The sequence below is a fragment of the Leopardus geoffroyi genome, chromosome C3 (genome assembly GCF_018350155.1).
Source record: "Leopardus geoffroyi isolate Oge1 chromosome C3, O.geoffroyi_Oge1_pat1.0, whole genome shotgun sequence".
Classification (NCBI taxonomy): Eukaryota; Metazoa; Chordata; class Mammalia; order Carnivora; family Felidae; genus Leopardus; species Leopardus geoffroyi.
Window position 1 is genome coordinate 29,553,459 of NC_059338.1, and position 16,996 is coordinate 29,570,454.

The following is a 16,996-nucleotide window of genomic DNA, read 5'->3' on the forward strand; positions in this document are numbered from 1 at the left end:
GGGGGCATTGTAACTCTTCCACAATGAGGATGCTCTTATTTCAAGAGGCAGGCAGAACTGGGTCTTTTCAAAGGTGGGCAGGTGCGTGTGTTAACTTATCTAGAATAACCAATCCAGAAATTGGTGTCTAACGCTGCTGGGTCCCCACCAAACGACACCGCCTGGGAGAAACCTCGAGTACCCTGTTTCTCGGAGTCTTGGTTAAATCCTACAGATGATCCAGCTAGTTGTTGGTAATTTTAAGGATTTAAAATGAAGCAAGCCACTATCACTAACTATAAATAAGCCAAGTGTGTAAAAACAAATTAGTATAAAAAATTAGGATGACTGTTCACTTTACATAAGGATTCAGCCAGTAGCCAAACATGTAGATGTGCTTCACCTTACACACAAAATTGATTCTTAGGCAACTCTTCCAGAGTGTACCTCCTCTTTCTATGAATGATGAAAGAACAGGGAGCCCAGCAGAGGGAGAGTTTACTGCTCAGCAAGTCATCTGGAACAGGATTGTGATCCCTACAGTTAATTACAGAAAAGATCAGAAGTGACACTCTATCCCATCTCATGTAGTACGACATGAATTTTAGTGTCGTGCTCGGGAATCCTGTGTCTCCTATCAAACCCACGAGATCCGCTGTTCAGCAATGCTCAGGCCCACCGGGAAGACACTGGGTTTGGCCCTGGGGACTAGGGTCTTAGAATTGGTCCCCACGGTGTGAGGCCAGAACACTTCCTGGTGGTCTCTCTGCATTTCTCACTCAGACCCACTCTGCCTTGTCTCCTTGCATCTACCGTACTCCACCAGCAAAATTCCAAGTGTGGATCTACAACCCAGCCTGTCTTCTCTGTTCCTCCCTGGGCAGTTCAGCTCTGCCTATGAGAGACTGAGTGGGGCCCCTGAGGGCTGGTGGTTACCACCCCCCCCCCCACCTCCTCTCTGCCTTTGTGGGGGCCATTAATCCCTTGACATTAGTCCTTTCTTGTGGCTCACTCTTTGTGGAGGTCACTAGGCAACTTTCCTAGTGGAGAAAAGTTTTTTTTAATTTCCCTTTCTCCCTACCCTAGAAAATCTTACCTTGCTACTTCAAGAAAATCAAGGCCAGTAGGTATGATCTCTCAACTTCCTTACTCCCATCTGAAACTTTTTCTTCGTACTTACCTTACTGCCTTTGCTGTGGTCTTGGGGATAGCATGTCCCTCCTGTTCAAAGCCAACCCACCCATCCCCTTCTCCCAAGGACCTCTACCTCACCCTATTTCCTGGTCCTTCTCAGCCTATTAACATGTCCAGTCCTCCTGCCCTCCAAAGAAATTTCCACGGGCCCCATGTCCACCTCTGACTACCATGGAGTCTACTACCTGACCCCATGCCCTCCACCTTCCCTTTCAGTCCTTCACCCCAAGCCCTCTGTAGGCAAGGTCATTGATGACCGTAATTGTCAGACCCAGAGGATAGCCTTGGTTTTTATCTTTCTGCCCGCCCCCCCCCCCCCCCCCCCCCCCCACTACATATGATGCCCTGATCCTTCTTCCTTCATGAAATTCTTCACTTGGCTTCTGGGACCTTGCATCTTCGGTCCTCCTTGCCCTTTCTCACCATCCCTTCACTTCTTCCTAAAAATTGACATTTCTCAGGCTTCCATTTCCAGCCTACATGGCTCAATCTAAAGTTTAATGTCCAAGTACTCTTCCTGAAAGTCTATTCTCCTTTGTGATTTTCTGATATTAACTCTAGAATCTCTCTCTCTAGCCCAGACCCGACCCTTGAGCTTCAGGGTTGTCTACCCAGCTCTCAGATGGACTCTCCCACAGGGTGCCTCAAGCCTGTCAAAATACACATGTCCAAGATTAAGCTCTTTAACTGACCTTTAAAAAAAATTTTTTTTTTCAACGTTTATTTATTTTTGGGACAGAGAGAGACAGCATGAACGGGGGAGGGGCAGAGAGAGGGAGACAATCGGAAACAGGCTCCAGGCTCTGAGCCATCAGCCCAGAGCCTGATGCGGGGCTCGAACTCACGGACCGCGAGATCGTGACCTGGCTGAAGTCGGACGCTTAACCGACTGCGCCACCCAGGCGCCCCTTTAACTGACCTTTATATTCGTTATCGTTCAAGCCAGAAACCTGGAGGTCACTCAATTCTTGATCTTTGTCTGCAGTTCCTGTGCCCAATCACTCAAAAGTCCCACCAACTTGACCACCAAGCAGAGCTGACTCTTGACTCTTGAATAAGTTTGAACTGCACGGGTTCACCTATATGTGGATTTTTTTACAGCACAGTATTGTAAATGTGTTTTCTCTGTCTTATGATTTTCTTAATAGCAATTTTCTTTTCTCTAGCTTACTTGATTGTAAGAATACAGTATATACTACATATAACATGCTAAATATGTGTTAATCGACTGTTCATGTTATCGGTAAGGCTTCAAATCAACAGTAGGCTCTTGGTAGTTAAGTTTTGGGGGAGTCAAAAGTTATATGTGGATTTTCAACTGCGCAGGGTGTGGGCCCCCATATCCCCCCCCCCACCTATTGTTCAAGGGTCAACTGTTCAGGAATCTGTCCCCTTCCTCCACCCCTACCACCGCTCCCCATTTCATGCCTTCATTTCTCTTGGGATCTTGTTGCTTCCCTCCCTCAGAACCATAAAGGCTCCCCATTTCCTAAGTCTTGAGTTCTTTATTGAGGCCTATGAGGCCTTGAGGCCATGTTTTGCCTGTACCACAGCATTTAGCCCCAGAACAAATTGGCAGAGTTACTGGGTGGGGCCCTTGCTAGGGAGGAATTGATGGGCTCTCCACCCAGGCCCTCCCCTAGGTGGGCGCAGGCGTAGCTACCAGGGACTTGGCTCTTCCCAAGCTGCCTCTGAGACTCCACCGTCTGGGGCAGGAGGCACTGTCAGAAGCTGACTCGGGCTTCTCACCAGCTCCCACTGTCCACCCACTTGCCCTGGGGGGCTGAGGAGGAAGCAGGGCTTTAAGACATGACTGCAGGTGTGGAGGAGAAGGCCGAGTCTTTCCCTCCTAGCTCCTCCTGAGCCTCTGCTTTCCAAGTGCAGGCAACTTCCCCAGGCTCCAGGCAGCCAGCAGGGTGGGTGGCTGGGTGGAGCTCGAGCCTAGAAGCTGGGATGAATAGACAGCCCTTCCACCCCTCTGAGCCAATCCCCTCATCTGTAGTGATACCTTGGCCTGGGGTCTAGCCCCTGGTTAAGTGCTTATCTGGTGATGGCTGTCATTATGAGGGGCTGGACCAAAATCTCCCCATAAGATCAGCCCTCCATTTAGTAAAGCAAGTGGGGCACTTAAAAGCGTGAACCCTGAGCCAGTAGCCTGGGTACAAATGCGAACTCTGCCCCTTACTGGCTTGGCAACTTTGAGTAGATCTTGAAGCCATGCCTGTTTCCTCACTGTGGAAGGGGAGTAATTATCTACCTCATTGGGTTGCTGTAAGGAATAAATTATTAACGTGTATAAAACACCTAGAACAATCCTAGCACCTAAATAAGCACTTAGTGCTGGTTATTCTTCACTGTTATTACTGTTACAGCATAAACTCCTACCCATCAGGTCAAGGTTGCATAGATTGAACAGAGAATTCCTACTTAGTGCGATCGGGGGCCCTAGGGCCCCAGGAAACCCTGACCCCTCAGCTAAATCCCTCTCTTGTTGAAGTTCTTCTCAGAGCCCCCTGGGGGTGATTAGTTGGTGGCCCTTAGCCCTTAGCTACTCCCTTAGCCCCCGATCTCCCTGCTCCCCAGCCATGGACTTGAGCTCAGAGCCAAGGCTGGAGGCAGGCAGGCCCTGAGAGCACTGGGCTTCTCTGATTACTGCATCAGGGTGGACACAGAGGCTGAGGCTTCAGGCTGGGAGTCGGGAGCCCTGGTCCCGTCCTGGCTCTGTCACTCGCTGCCTGACCTCAAACAGCAGGCCTCCTGACTGAGCCTGAAGTTCTCGAGGTAGAGAGTGAGGACGTTACACCAGCCCATTGTTTCCCGAAGTGTGGTTCACCTGAGCCTGGTGATTTTAGGGGGGGGTACCCCGAAGAATACTTCTTATTCTAGTAGTTCTATGATTATTTTAATGAGTATTAGAAAAAAAAAACAAAACCCACCATCAGCACATAAACTTCGTGATTTCAAGGGAAATGAGTGCTAAGGACGAGTAAAAAGCGGGGAAGTGAGTACATACCAAGGAAATCGTAGCAAAACCGTTCAAACGGTGCTCGGAAATGGCAGAAATTTTGCAAGAAGCTGGGTGCTACTGCCGCTGGTTGGGGACCCCGGAGGTGGTTGATATCTAAGGTACCTTCAGAACTGACATCTGTAAACTACTTAATCTCTCTGGATGCCAGTGTCCCACTGGCCGAACGGGGGTAAACGAGTACCGAGAGAGGGTCTTCTTTAGCTTCTGCTGGTGTGACGGAGCCGGGGGAGCCCAGAGCAGGCACCAAGTGGACCCACGCCCAGAAACCCCGGACCTGGCCCAGACCAAAGGACACTGTAGCGAAGAGGCCAGGTGTGTAGGCCCCAGAGCCAGTCTGCCTGGGTCCTAATCCCAGAGCTGACTCTTCCGAGCTGTGTGGATCTGGGCAAATTAATCCGTCTTCCTTTCCTCGGCAGAGAAGCAGGAATAGTAATTTATCTCATAGGGTGTTGGAAGGGGTCGATGGGCGTGTGTGAGTGTAACAGAGCCTGGCAGGTAGTAAGTGCTCAGTGGTGCAGTTTGTAACCATATGAGGGAAAGGAGTGTCTCCCCCTCCTGCTGAGAGGGGTACCTTGGGCCCCTCCCCCCCAGGCTCTTTCTGAAAGGAAACAGTATTCAACGCAAAGGGGAGGGTGACAAGGCAGAGGCCAGCACGCAGGTCTCCTTGCTTCCACCTTGTCTAGGTCAGTAAGCTTTGCCAGAGCGGAGGTCTTGCTTTGCAGAAGGCTAAACTAGCTGGTTGCGTGTCTTGAACAAACCCTGCCCTCTCTGGGGGGGCAGTTTCTGTGGCCCGGGTGGCCTCCAAGGGCCCCTCCAGCTCTGGCATCAGGCAGTTTTGTGGAATAGCCCTCTGCTGCCCCGTAGTCCCCAGCGGGCACACGGCAGCCCCCAGCCCAGCTGTGCGAGTACGTGTCCTGCCCCACCCTGGAACTGTGTCCTAGAGAGCCACCACAGCCCTCTTAGTCCCCCATCCTTCCCCAGGAGGGCCCAGGGACCACATCAGCTCCCAGCACCCAGACTGGTACCATAAAGTCACTCCAGAGACAGGGCTGTCTTCCCCTAGCCAGAAGGACTGGCCCCATGAGAAGAGACCCCTTGCGTTGTCCCAGGTTTTGCACCAGCCACAGTCAAGAGGCATTTCCTAAGCTCGAGAGTCCCTCCTGCCGCACACACTACCATCTTGGAGGCTCTCTGAACTTCCCTGCCAGCTGGGCCGGTGTGCTGGCCCTCCGCTGGCCCTCAGGTGGGCAGCACCCTGGGGGGACAGCATCCCGGCTCACCCTTGGCTCCAGCCGGAGCCGCATTTGTCTTGCTTGGACTTGGGGTAGCCAATCACAGGAGGCCGAGAGTGGCCCTCTCTCCTCCTTGGGAGTGGATCCCGGATCAGAGGAGCCCCCCCGCCCCCCACCGCCCTCCTCCCTCCCCTTCTGGGTGTGTCGCCGCCGTTTGAAGCTTAATCAGGAAAGTGTACCTGGCTCCTGGTGCTGTGGCAGGGAAGCCGGGCCAGAGGCTGCCGAAGGCGCCACAGGACAGACAGGCAGCACCGAGGTCCCTCTGTCCCCCTGAAGGCCCACGAGACACAGATCGCTGTGAGCGGCAGCCGCGGTGCTGGAGGAGCGATCCCCGCCCGAGGAGGTAACTGTGCAGAGGTGGGGGCTGAGGGATGTGTCTGAGTTTTGTCCTGAAATAGTGACGGCCCCACCCGGCTCGGAGGAGTGAGGTTGGGAACAGTTTACTCAGGGCTTAGTCACTCCCGATGGCTCTCCTACCCAAAGGAAAGGAAAGCGGAGCCGAGCCACCTGCTGGCTGGGGTTATGGCATCCATCTCTGAGGGGAGCAGGCGAGATTAGCTGTGCTGCCGAAGGCTTTGCCACCAACTGGGAATTTTCCCGTGGACTTGATCTTGGGACAGTCCACTGCCACTGCGTTTGGCCCAATGCCTGATGCCTGCCAGTGTCCGGAGACTAAAGCAGGGCTTTTCTGGGTGGAAATCAGCCGGGGTTAGCCCTCCTGGAAAGCAGCTACAATGTGAAGGGGTGTGCAGGGGAGAGCTTGGTCCTGTGTTTGAATGTGGGAGCAGGCTCGAGGTGGCTCCGGGTGTGACCTCCGGAGCAGGCTATCTGGATCAAATCCCAGCTCTGTCATTTGGTAGCTGTGAGACCACAGGCCATTTGCTTATCTGCCCCTCAGTCCCATCACCTGGGAAGCGGGCCAGTAATACCTACCCCGTAGGACTGCTGTGAGGGTCAAACGGTGGAAATGCATAGACCAGCACCTAGCACCGAGGAAGTTCTACAGAAATCTCCATGTGGGGTTTGTAATCCTGCTATCTCCCAGAAACACGATCTCACTGAAGCTCACTGAAGCTCTCTGAGCCTCAGTTTCTCCATCTGCAGCACAGGGAAGAGAAGTTACCATGAGGGGATTAAATATGTTGCCAGCACATGGTAGGTGCCTGCTAAGTTGCAGCCCCCGTCCCCATGAAGTGAGCCGAGATTCCGTCCCTGTTAAAACCGTATTTCCTCCCGTTCGGCGCCTACGCTTTTTTATTCTGCTGCCAGAGGAAGCAGGTTGGATGGAAAAGTTTTGTCTTCTCAGGCCCGGAATGCCGGCATCGCTGCGTCACCGCAGACACGAGAAACTAGACGTGGCTCGTGAGCACCTGTGTCACCGCGGCGTTCTGTGGACCGGGTGGGTCACCCTCATGTGTGACCGCGTGTGCTTGGCCGCTGAATCGCCCCTGCACCTTTAGGGCACCTGAGGGGCCCACCAGGGGCACCTCCTGGGCATCAGGAGCAGCGCCAGCCCTGCGGGATGCTGAGGCACGCGAGGCACGGCCCCGCCTTTCTCCGTGAGAGAGCAAGACGCAAACATGTGGCCAGGTCATCGGCCGGGTGAGAGGACAGCCCGAGAGAGAGCGTCCCCAAACCGATGATGGCTGATGAGGGACAACCACGCAAAGGCTCTAGGATTCAGGGGAGAGAGAGAAAGAATAGAACAGGAGGGGGCAGGGTGGTCTCCATGGCCATGGACAGACTCCATCTGGCTCCAGAGGACTTGAATTTGGACGGGTGGAAAGGCAGGGGCTGACACTCCAGGAGGGGAGTCGTGGGGAGAAGGCCAAGGCTGGTGTGGAGAAATGGGTCACAGTGGAGGCGAGGGCTGACTCGGCCAAGCGCCGAGAGGGAAGGTCGGAGAAGGAGGAGGTCGGCATGCCGCTGAGGGCCTTTGGTGCCAGGCAAGGGGGGATTACGCTTTAAAGAGCTGTAAGTCCCCTATGGAGGAGGGGGCAACATGATCAAAATAAGGTTTTAGAGGATGAGTCTGGCTCTGTGCCTCTAGAGGGTCTGTGTGGGGCGGGATGGGAGCCCGACACCAGCTGCTGTCCCCAGCGGCAGCAGCTGCAGAGATGTGGACTGAGCGCTTGCACAAAAGATGCTCACGCCCGTGACCTCCTGCAACTGCACGGTAACCCTAGGGAGGGAGTGTCCCAGCCGTCCGCCACCCACAGAAGAGAAAATCCAACAGGGTGGCTCACGCCGCTGTAGCTGGGAAGTGTCAAAGCCAGGATCCCAAGCCACGGTTGGCCAGCCCCAGAGTCCCTGGTTGGATGCCAAGTCTTGACAAGATGCAGAGAGCACGAATTCTGTCTGAAACGTGGCTAAGTGCGTGAATGAGAGAGACAGATCGGAGAAGCCCGGGGATTGGACGTGGAGGGAGCCGTGAGGACCTCAGCCACCAGGAGAGGGGGCTGGGGTGAGGAGGTGAGAAGACAGGGCCACTGTCTGATCTGGCCACACGAGCCCTGGCTTCCTCCTTGTGGAGTGGGACACTTCCTCACAGGGACACTCTGACGGCAGTGAGGTCCAATGCCTGAAGCATCGCCAATGCAAACAACATTACCTCTCTACCCCTCCGTCATCGCAGACCAAGGAGATGCCATGTTCCTGGGACCCTGAAGCAGGAAGTCACTTCCCACCTACAAACTCTCTGATTCCGTGATTAGGAGGGGCCTCAGGAAACCTCAGACTTTTGCTCTGCGGCCCTCAGGGATTTTTTACCCAGGAAAATACCCATCGCCCCCAAGGGTGACTTTCTTTGTGGCGAAGGGGGTGAGAATCTCTTTTTCCTCTGTTCCCCTAGTCAGCAATGATACGGGCTCCAAAGCCCAGTTCTCTGCCTGAGGTTGGTGCTAGGCCCACGGCAGGAGGCCCAGAGAGGAGACAGCCACACTAACGGCTGAGGGGGCGACTCGGGAGAGCCCTGGGGGGCGTCCTCGGTGGCGCCCCCTCAGCCCACATACCCAGCCTGCAGCCGACTGTTCCCCATCAAGGGAAGCTGGGCTCGGCTGGCAGTCTCCCGGTCAGAGCTCTTCTGCGCAATAGCCTGGTTTGCACTCACCATGCCTCCACAGGGTGATTTTCCTTCCCTGTTCTTGTCTCTGAAATTAGCATGGCTTCAGAAACACCCTTGAGCACTTACTCTGTGCTGGCCACGATCGGAACAGGAATCAGAGTAACTTGCATTTGGAAGCAGTCAGTATTCTTTTAACCGAGAATCGGGTTATATACTGGGCTCCCAACAGAATTTTGGCGAGCGTCCCTTCCCTTGGCCTTTCATTCCCCAGCTGCCCTCCTGCGACCCTAACACCACCCTCCCCACCGACCCTCACCCCCACCATGAGGTTGTTGGACTCCTCTGAGCTGTTTCCCTGAAGGCTAGGGAAGGAGCAGCTTTATCTCTTGGTAGGATTTGCCCACTGAATCACATTAGCACTTACTGGTAGCTTTGGATCCAGATGAGTCTTAGATGTCCCGGCTTCTAGGCTGTGGCTTCTTTCCTCCCTGTTTTGGGTGTAACTGACAGCAGGGGGCAGGGGGAGGTGAGAGTGTGGGTAGAAAGAGAAACGACTAGAACAGTCTTTCTCTCTCTTGAATTTTAGTTTTTCCTCATTTTCTTAGACTGTTAAAAAAGACTCCTCCTTGGACAGAATGATGATGCCTAGCCAGTCCCAAGGCGTATGCCAGTTCCTCTCAAATGCCAAGTTTAACATTTAATCAGCTGTGTGCCCTTAGGAAAGTTACTTGACCTCTCTGTGCTTCAGTTTCCTATCTGCAAAATAAGGATAATAATAGTTCCTGCCTTGTAGTGAGGATTCAGTCACTGGCCATATGTGTGTATGTGTGCGTGTGTGTGCAAGCAAGCACACGTATCTGTGTCATTTACAACAGTGGCTGACCCGGAGGAAATCTCATGGACAAGTTAGCTGTTGTTCTCTGGTCCAGCCGTGCTCAGAATTCTAAGCTCTCAATGGCTCCTGAGGAGCAGTCACTGTTTCTGAAGGTCAATCTAGTGGGTCCCTTGGTGACGAATGCAAGAATGGGTTTTTCCCAAAGTTCATTGCAGGCTTGAAAGCATATTTGAGAAATCTTTCTGACCCCTTAGCTCTCACCCTTCCAGCATATATAGAGAGGTGGTACCTGATTGGTGGCCGCATCTTTTATTTTTATTTATTTTTTAAAAAATATTTATTTGGGGGGGTGAGGGGTAGAGAGACAGAGAGAGAGGGAGAGAGAGAGAAAATCCCAAGCAGGCTCCTCACTTTCAGCGCACAGCCCAGCTTTAGACTCTCTCCCTCAACGCTGGCATCATGACCTGAGCCGAAATCAAGAGTCGGACGCTTAACTGACTGAGCCACCCAGGCGCCCCGGCGGCCACTTCTTTTAAAATGGCAATCGCAAACCTAATGATTACAATCCTTTTACACTTGTCTGCAACTTTACAGTTTACAAAGTGATTTTACAAACTTACCCATTTGATCACCAAACAGACCAGGCAGACATTACTGTCCACACATCCCAGTTCTGGGAAGTCCGGAGCAAACCTGAGATGGTCTCATGGTGCGTTTTCCTTAACCTCATGCCGTGAGTCTTTATCTTCTCCTTGCAACTCCTTTTGCTTTTCCCTTTCTGGTGGTATTTCTCCTTATGAGTACGACAGTGAGCGGGGCTTACTCAGGAGCCCAGATACCTGGATGTGAATCTCAACTCTGTCCTGTACCAGCTGTGTTACTTTGGGCAAGTGGCTTAACCTCTCTGAGCCTTGTCGTCCTCACCTGTAACCTAGGCTACTGCCAGTGCTGCCCTCCCAGGGCTGTATGAGAGCGCACTTAGAGACGGGTCTGGCACATAGGAAAGTGCTAGGTGTGCAATGGGCACTGTTGCTCACACGCAGTCCTTTTTGCCTGCTGCACTGGGGACAGCTGTTGTGGCTGTCCTGTGCTGAGCCCCAGCCCACAGCAGGCTTCCTGGAAGGAGCTCAGAAGACGTTTGGTGGGTGAATTGACAGGCAGTAGGACACGCGCTAACTACATCCAGCTTCTGTAGAGAGTTATGTGAATTCGGTTACCCTGTTCCTCCAAAGACTTGAGAAAAAAAATCAAGCCCTGGGTACAGACTTTTCCTTCTGGGCTTCTATCAGGACAGATGCGACTGTGGGAAGCTGTTTGAGGTGGGCATCAGCGCTGTGTCCAGTCACGATGTTGGAGAACGGCACACGCTGTTTTGGGCCTTTTGCAGACGTATCCAGGGACCTTAGAGCTTCTAGAAGCTCTTCCCAAGGTCGCCCTGCCTTACTGACGATACCAGCTTCCGGTAATGCCATTCCTATTGGGTGCCACGTGACTAAGGCACATTACCTTATCTCTACAGTAACCCCCGAGATAGATATTATTGCCCCCTTTTTACAGATGCGGAAGCTGAGGCTTCTAGAAATCACTATCTGGCCTAAGGCTGCTCAACCGGTGAGTGTAGAGCCAGGATTCAGTCCAGGGTGAAAGTCTGTGCTCTCCCACGTGTCTGGCCACCTCTCTCGGGAACTCCTGGAGTTGGGGTGCTCTGGGGTTTTCCTCCCAGCAGGAGGCTGGGAGCCTGATACTCCTAGGAAGTCGAAGCAGGTGCCTCCAACAGCATCTTCCTGTGACCCCCAAGCAAATATTGGGTCGCAGTCCAGGGAAGCAGGAAGGACCGAGCCCCTCACTTGACTCTGGCCCCCAGGAGATCCCGTAATGATCGTTTTCCTCCAACAAAGTTGGGGACCCCTGCCTAGCTAAGAAGGTCCTCATGCATCAACCTGACCAGACCCCAGTAAGTTGCACGCAAGCTGTGCGCCACTGAGGCACTCTCTTAGCCTCTCTGAGCCTGTTTCCTCTTCTGTAAATGGAAACAATAATACCTACCTCTTCTCTGGCATGAGGGTCACCCAAGACAGGGAGAGCAGGCCAGCAGGCAAAGTATCAGACATCAGAAGGCACCTACCCCACATTAGGCTTCCCTTCTCCACTCTTTTCCTCTTCTTTGAGATTCTCAGCAGAGTGATGCCACGTTGGAGCACGGGGCTCCGTCAGCCCATGCCAAAGCTCTGCAGTGCTGTTCTATTTGCTGAAAGTGGTGCAGACAGTTTGCTCGGGGGCAAACAGAGCTTTCCAAAACGGGAGGCAGGAAGGATGGCGTGGGGGCAGTGTGAGGCTAGGCAGCTCTGGGGCTGAGGCCACCGTGGCCCTGCCTCATCCAGTGCAGGCCGAGGGGCCAGAGGGGCTGAAATCAGCCTGCACGCACTCTGTATCTGCTTAGAGCATAAGGCACCAGAGTGTCTAACCCTCTGAAGGCACCATGTGGGCATGTGGTCGGCCTGGCTGTCCCCCTCCTCTTTGGTCAGACCCAGTGTGACAGCAGTGAGATACTGAAATGATTATGTATGTTACACATGTATTTGGGGGTGTTGCATATGCATATGGTGGTGTGGTGAGGTTATCTTTCTAGAATGAGTTACAGGCCAAGGGCACCTGGGTGGCTCAGTCAGTTAAGCGTCCGACTTCGGCTCAGGTCATGAACTCACAGTTCGAGCCCCATGTCAGGTTCTATGCTGACAGCTCAGAGCCTGGAGCCTGCTTTGGATTCTGTGTCTCCCTCTCTCTCTGCACCTCCCCCACTCTCTTCTTCTCTCTCTCTCTCCCTCAAAAATAAATAAATTAAAAAAAAAGAGTTACAGTCTATAAGACAGACTCCCAAGGGATATTATGAAATTTCTTATCCAAAAAGAAAAAAGTACATATTTGGAGATTTTATCGTTGAATTCCCTGAAATGAGGGAAAAAGTTCTCTGAGGTCATTTGGGAATTTCTGCGTTAACCAAAAATGGCTTTCTTTGCTGTAGGGCTTTCTCTGAGATGTCAATGCATCTTGAGAATCTCCAAGAAAGGGAATAAAGGGGGCTGCATTTCTGAAAGTATTTGACCACGGAGCCCTTTGGGGAAAAGTTTTAGTGACCACCTTGCTGGCGGCCAGGAGATGTGCAAGATGACAGCACAAGGCCAAACAGTTCTGTCACTTAAAATGTGTGTTTTTTTTTTAATTTACTAATCTCTATGCCCGACGTGGGGCTCGAACTCACGACCCTGAGATTAAGAGTCACATGTTCCACCGACTGAGTCAGCCAGGTCCTCCCTCTGTCATTTTAAGTGCTTGGTTTCCTTATAAATTCTCCCAGGTTTTGGCCGCAGAGGGTGGCAGGCTCTGGAAGAAGTCTTGGCTCAGGGGCTCAAAGACACCATGGTGGGTTTATCAACTGTACGAATCTCTGAGAGGTAGGAGAAGCTGAGGACCGTGAACTCCCTGTCCCCAAAGCTGCCGCTGCAGCCGTGGGTTCTACGTTCAGCCAATTTCTGACCTCCGACTCCCACCTCCGGCTCCACTCCCAGTGAAGACAGTGAGAGAAGCTGTTCTTTAACTGGTCTTTTTGGAAGTTCACATCTCCCTTTGTTTGATAAATGATGGCTCGGCCCTCCCCGGGGATTCCCAGTGTCGATCAACAAACATTTGTTGAGCATATACTATTGTCTTAAAAATGAAGTATAAGGGGCACCTGGGTGGCTCAGTCGGTTGAGCCTCTGACTTCAGCTCAGGTCATGATCTCACAGTTCGTGAGTTCAAGCCCCGCATCGGGATCTCTGCTGTCAGCGCGGAGCCTGCTTCGGGTCCTCTGTCCTCCTCCTCTCTCTCTCTGCCCCTCCCCCACTCGCACTCTCTCCCAAAAATAAACATTTTTTTTTTTTTTAAATGAAGTATAAGACAGGAGTTCCTTCACTTATAGTTTACAACCTGGTCAGGAGGTGGCGTCGGGATGTGCTCCAAGGAGAGAGCCTGCTGGCTGTCCGTGAGCCACCAAGAGTCCAGCATGAGGGATAGTGGGAGAATGAGACTGAGTAGCCACTAGACTCAGTGGCTTGGGGGGGGCTGGGACAGGGGTCGGCAGGCGATGCTCATGAAGCCATCAGCAACATGCTATAACAATGTGTCATCCCCGGGACTTGTGACATTAGAGCCTCTAGAAGCATGTGACAACAAGGAGGTGCTACCGGAGGGGCAAACGCTGCACGCTGCACGATTGGAACAGCAAGACTTTGGGAGGGAAGCCCAGGACACCCCCACTGGCAACTTCCTCTACTGCAAGTTGGATTTGAGGGTTTGGAGTCCTGCTGGCCCATAATAAAGTGGCCGTGCAGGGTACGATGTGAACGTATCGTGGTCCTAAAGGGGGAAGCTCAGTGTGCTCGCGTCGTGAGGTAAGCTTCATGGAAAAATATCACGTACCTCTTGCCCTGCACATCTGCCCCGCTGTGCCGGGGTGAAAATAAACCAGAGAGGGGCAGAACTGTGAGGAGTGGGGGTGCCAGGGGCGAGGAGTGCCCTCAGTCCCAGACAGGAGCCAGCACCCCTTTGGAAAGTGGACAGCGTTGCCCACGGGTGCTGTTTTGTGGCTGCTTAAAGCAATCTACGGGTTGGTTGAACTTAACCCATCCAGTAGTCACCACTACAGCTAACATGGGGGGAGGGGGAGTGCCTCTACGTGACTTCAGAACCACACTTCTATCTAGCGAGTTGTCTAATACTGACACAATGTGCAAGTTTCTGTTCAAAACAAATAACAAAATATGTTTAATTATATATACTTAAAATTTTTTTAATGTTTTTATTTATTCTTGAGACAGAGACAGACAGAGCATGAGCAGGGGAGGGGCAGGGAAAGAGGAAGACACAGAATCCGAAGCAGGCTCCAGGCTCTGAGCCATAAGCACAGAGCCCCATGCGGGGCTCCATATACATATTGTACATAACAGAAGTTTAAGTGATGCGAATTGATCCACAAACTCAGGAAGAGAATTTAGTATATCTTAACAGAAAACTGAGTGAGTCTTCATGGGGGTGGGGGGGTCTTCCCTCCTCCTTAAATTTCCAAAAGACCTGGAAACACAGATCCCAACTGACTTAGAGCAGGCAGTACGTTAAAACGCTCAGGAGGTCCTGACCTGGAATTTCATCAATCAACCACTGCCATTGCTTCTCATAGCCACACGGGGGCACTGTTAACACACGGTTCTGCCCCGCCGAGTGAACTCCGCGGAAGGGTTAGTTCCCTCCCCGCTGCTGACCGCATCCTGCCCAGGCTGCAGACCTTTGAGTGAGGACCATCCCACTATCCAGGTTGTCTAAGCTCAGGCAAGGGTCTTTATCAGGTTTCCTGGAGTACAGCTCCTGATGCTTGACTCAGCCTGATTACATCCCAATTCTTGCCTTCCCAACAGAGCTTCATGGCTACCCTTCGAGAATATCCTCAAGGGGGAGTTACCTTCCCAAGGTGACCTGCGGAACCTCTGTCACCAGAGCAGAAGTTCGGTCACAGCAGGATTATTCAAATCTGCAGTGGGACATCTCCTCCAACAGGAATCATAATTTAATAAGATACTCGGGATTGCCTGGATGGCTCAGTCGGTTCAGCGTCCGACTCTTGATCTCAGCTCAGGTCTTGGTCTCAGGGTCATGAGTTGAAGCCCCACGCTGGGCTCTGCACGGGGCGTGAAACCTACTTAAAAAAAAAAAAAAAGACACTTGTGTTAGGTTAGAGCAAACCCCTCTGAGATCTTTTGGTTCAAATGTGAAGCCACTGGGGGAAATCCTGGGGGAAGGAGTGAGGGAAGAAGCATGAAGAAGGGTATGGTCATTTAGCACTTGTTAGTTTATGAAATTACTCACTGTGGAAACTCGGGTAGTACCTTAACGTTTATGAGCCTCTATTCCCCCCCCCCCCCCCCCCCCGTAATACTGGTCGATTCTAGCACCGACCTCATGAGAATGGTGTAGGAGTTAAAGGGGATGATTCATGGAAAGCGCCTAGCATGGTGCCTTGCACATCATAAATAATAAATACCAGCTAGAACTATCATTACCATTACGTCACTGCTGTGTTCACGTGTTCGCCGCCCTATCCCAGCGCCTAGAGCGCCCCCTAGCGTACACGAGGCCCTGGGTAAGGCGGCGCTGCCCGCATGAAGGTCTTGCCTCTCAGTGATACTTCTGTGTCCCAGTTTGCGGGGGGTGGAGAGGGGGGGGAAGGGCGGAGTCCGATGGCGGAAGGGGTGGAGCACAGCGCACATGCAGGCAGGCGTGTTCTCGCCCAGGCTCCCTCCCAGGCTCTCTGCTCTTTCCTCACGGTAAAGACAGAACTGGCTCCAGAACATCAAGCTGGGAGGTTTCTTGTTTGAGTCACTTCTCTGCAGAGTTTTACGAAGAACGTAAACAGTGTGTGAGGAAAGTAAGTCATCGGATATCGAGTCAACACAAATAGATACGAAGTTCTATTTACGGAAATTGTCATTCGAGGTACAGAAACTGACCTCTATCAAAATGAAACTTAAATGAATTAAATCAAATACGAAGAGACGGGGGTCACGTGGGAGAGTCTAGTCTGGATCCCATGGTTTTACCAAAAAAGGGCACCGCTAGCAAATGATTGTCAGCTCCGTTATGTACCCAACACTGGGCAAGAAGCTGTTGTATACGCTTTCATTATGTAAGAATGAAAGGCCAAGCCCTTGCCCTCTGCTGGCTTACAGTCTGCTTGAAGACTCAGAAGGCACAGCCCCGAAGGTCCGCGCTGGGGGCTGCTAAGCTCCAGCCGTCAGCAGGGGCAGGAGCTCCCTCAAAAGTACCGCGGGGATGGGGAAAATCAAGAAAGGTGTGAGATGGGTCCCAAGATCAGTCAGTGAAGCCAAGGAGTGAGGTCAGGAATGAGCAGAGAGTGGTCCTGATAAAGCTGGGAGTCTGTTTGAGAGAGGTTTTCTAGAACAAAGGAGGGGGAAGCCCTGAAAGGCTGCTGGGCAGGGAAGGGATATGTGAATTTGTCCTGATGTCTGACACATTTGCTTCCGCTTTTGAGAACAGATGCAAGTCTCCATGGTGCTTGGAATCGCTGTTGAGTTTTCCTGGTTTTCGTTCAGCATGGAGGGCAGAGCTCACTGGGGACAGAGTTGGGACCCAATGAAGGACAAAGATGAGCAAGTGTGGGCCACCTGGGTGGCTCAGTCGGTTAAGCATCCGACTTCGGCTCACATCGTGATCTCACAGTCTGTGGGTTTGAGCCCCGTGTCGGGCTCTGTGCTGACAGCTCAGAGCCTGGAGCCTCCTTCGGATTCTGTGTCTCCCTCTCTCTGCCCCTCCCCAGCTCATTCTCTGTCTCTGTCTCTCTCTCTCTCTCTCTCTCTCTCAAAAATAAATAAAAACATTAAAAATAAACAAATAAAGTTTTTATTTAAATTCCAGTGAGTTAACATACTACACCTGGTGCTCATCACAAGTGCCCTCCTTAATCCCCATCACCTATTTCACCCATCCCCCACCCACCCCCCTGTGGTAACCGTCAGTTTTTTCTCTATAGCTAAGAGTCTCTTTCTTTGCTCCTC